The following is a 3,266-nucleotide window of genomic DNA, read 5'->3' as shown; positions in this document are numbered from 1 at the left end:
ACCAACGTTCAATAACAGAATGGTAGCGGAGGTGGCTGTTAAGTAGCAAAAGGAAAGAAGAGAAAATAAATAGAAAGAGAGGTAGACAGAGTGTGGGGTGTGGGTGGGTGGGAATTTAAGGATTAGCTATAAGATAAAGTAACGTGTATAGGTGTATGGTGTTTAAGAACTGTGTATGGGGTAGAAGATAAGAGAGAGGATGAGGAGGTAGAGGAAGATAAGGTAAATAAAATGTTGCAAAATGAAAGGAATCTAAAGGTGACTGGTAGTCTTAAAGTCTATTAGTGTTGTGGAAGAAATCTAGTTGTGACTGCTTGTGTCCATTCTGGTGAAGGTCAGTGGCTGTAGAGTTATTTTTAGCAATGGGTTTATGGGTGTGTAGGTAGTCAAGAATGGAGGAGCTAGTACAATATTAAATTATTTATGAGTGTGAGTTAGAGTTAGATATTAGGGGATTTATACAGGGAATTTATTGGGTTCAGGTTTAAAAATAAATTAGGGATAAATTAAAGATATAATATTTATCTCATAAAATGATGTGGTAAGGTAGATAAGAGAGATGTAAGAGATATAGAGATATAGGAGATATAGAAGAGATAAAGAGAGGTATGTGTTGATGAACATAGGGATTTGCATGTGGGTGCTGTTAGTGGGGGAAGAACTTACATTTAGACTTATAAAAGAATTTAAAAATGAAGAAGAATTTGAGCTTACACGTAGTGAAGGCCTCGTTGTAGTTATTAAGCAATTGTGGTGAGTTGTGGGTTAAAATTTTGAGGGCTTCTTTTAAGCAGAGTCCACCACTGGAGTGTTGGCCGAGTCTATTATAGCCCAGGAAAGTTTATACTGTATTTTTCTATTAATTAGATGGTGAACGTGGCTGACTAGTTATGTGGAATTGCTATTTTCTTTATAATTAAACGAATTTAAATGTTCACGATACCTTTGTTTAAAAGTGGTCCTAGATCCGATGTAGTAGCTACATGAGTTATTTACTATGTTGTGAACGGTGCATTGGTATACGATGTTGAACCTTCTGCATTGGGCTTGCAGCGGGCAATCTGTCCAGGATCTGCAGTTGCAGTTATCAGTTCTATGATGGTTAATTGGAGAGAGAGAGAGAGAGAGAGAGAGAGAGAGATGAGGCAGTGTGTGTGTATGTGTGCGTGTGCGCGCGCGCGCGTGGGTGAGTGAAGGCGCTTGGCTTAGTGATTAGGTTATTTGTTTCCCGATCCTGAGGATATATTTTGTGTCGTTAGTACTAATTTCCTTTGGTAAAATTGAAAAACGGTGGCTGCCTTAATTACAAACACACACACACATACACACATATATGTATGTATACATATATATATATATATATATATATATATATATATATATATATATATATATATATATATGCATATACACACATACATGCATGTGTGTGTGTGTATAATTAAGGCAGCCACCGTTTTTCAATTTTACCAAAGGAAATTAGAACTAACGACACAAAATGTATACTCAGGATCGGGAACCAAATAACCTCCGAAACTCGGAGATTTATCATGGCTACCGAATAAGTGTCACATATTTTTACAGATAATTTCCTCTATTTACATAATATCGAGGTCTCTTTCTTTCTTTTGTTGTTCTTTCTAGCAATAAGTTACCTCCCGTACACCGGGGAGATTCAGCGTGACACAGAATATGACAAGGCTGGCCCTTTTGAAATACAGGTACAAGAGAAATAGGAAGAAAGAGTAAGAGAAAGTTGTGATGAAAGAGTACAGCAGGATTGTCCCCCACCCCCACCCTGCCGAAGTTTCGTGGACTTTGTAAGTGTTTCTGCTTTAGAAACTCTGACAACGGGTCTGGGAATCGAAACCGCGATCCTACGACTGCGAGTCCACTGCCCGTACCACTGGGCCATTGCGCCTACACACACACACACACACACACACACACACACACACACACATATATATACGCACGCACGCACGCACGCACGCACGCACGCACACACATAAAAACTTAGATAAAACTTAGACATGTTTCGACCAAAGATTGGTCCAGGCCATGTCTAACTTAAAATGTCTAACTAATAGGATTATCTAAATCCTTTTTACAGTCAAGTTTTGTTTCTGGTCCATTCAAGTAGTGAGTTCTTATTGAGTGAGTTGCATCCAGGTATGGGTGGCTAAATGTAAGATCCAGTGACCGAGGTCTAAGAAGAAAGTTATCTTCAAGTAATCCGTAGTAAATATTAAAAAAACATACACTTTCAGAGACAGCGCTTTATTGAGACGGAAGGTTATGGATTTTTCTCGTATCGAATTAAGGTAAGCTGAAAAAGTTGTTTTTATACCTCAAGGTACTAGGCGACCAGGATTGCCGGGTGTCTGAAGAAAAAAATGAAAGGTTTACTGAATGGAGTAGATAAGATCCGGATGTTATCTACTCCATTCCGTAACTCTTGTGTGTGTGTGTGTGTGTGCATACATGAGGGGATTACATGAGCACCTGCATCGTTAAAAACAGAAGTAAAAAATACTTTTCTGCCACGAATCTGTTCACAAATCTAATACAGAACATGGTAGGAATACATTCCAGTGAACGATAAAATCGTCTTACCTCTGCTAGGTGAACACAAGTAATGCTGATCAATCTGATGCCATGGTTTCCAAATTAGTGCCAAAATGGGACCTGTTTCTCCTCGGTCACAATCAGCCACCTAACTAATACTAAAATTTTCCCCATCATGCCTGAAAAACTCGTTTGAAGTAATCAAACACTATTTAAACGAACGAAATACGTGAAATTATCTGTAAGTAAATATAACAGGGATTGTACTACTAAAATACCATCAGTAGTAGTAAGCGAATAGCAGCTGTACAGGCAAATTAATAAAATGCATACATACAACATGAAATATCTACTTATATGTACATATACACGAGGGTACTACACAAATAACTGCATCGCTAAAAATAGAGGTCAAAAATACTTTTCTGCCACGGAACAGTCACGAATCTAATGCACGCATGATAGGAAAAAATTCCCGTGAGCAACAAAATCACCTTAGCTCTGCTAGATCAGCGCGAGTAATTCTGGTCAATCTGAAACCAGGGTTTCGAAATTAGCACCCAAAAAGTGCCTGTTTCTCCTGATTCAGGATCTGCTAGCTACCTACTACTAAAGTTCCGTGTCACAGAAGTAATTTTGACTTCTATTATCAGCGATACAGGTACTCATGTAGTACCCTTGTATATATATATATATAT

General features: G+C 38.2%; 2 protein-coding genes across 4 annotated transcripts in view; one reads left to right on the top strand and one right to left on the bottom strand.

Annotated features, from left to right (window-relative positions):
* Positions 1-3,266, top strand: part of LOC128249435 (uncharacterized) — an 81,715-nt gene that overhangs the window by 43,147 nt on the left and 35,302 nt on the right. The window lies entirely within an intron of this gene.
* Positions 1-3,266, bottom strand: part of LOC106877666 (uncharacterized) — an 11,219-nt gene that overhangs the window by 4,317 nt on the left and 3,636 nt on the right. The window contains exon 1 of one of the 3 annotated variants that reach the window (XM_014926615.2): positions 2,617-2,867. The exons of 1 other annotated variant lie outside the window; for it this stretch is intronic. The gene's annotated coding sequence lies outside the window, so the exon portion shown is untranslated. Of the gene's footprint in view, positions 1-714; positions 798-2,616; positions 2,868-3,266 lie in introns of those variants that run through there. One more of the 3 variants, XM_052973723.1, reaches the window with a different exon arrangement.

The sequence above is a fragment of the Octopus bimaculoides genome, chromosome 1, assembly GCF_001194135.2.
Source record: "Octopus bimaculoides isolate UCB-OBI-ISO-001 chromosome 1, ASM119413v2, whole genome shotgun sequence".
NCBI lineage: Eukaryota > Metazoa > Mollusca > Cephalopoda > Octopoda > Octopodidae > Octopus > Octopus bimaculoides.
Note: the sequence above shows the minus strand (reverse complement) of the source record. Positions and strands in the feature narration are given on the sequence as shown.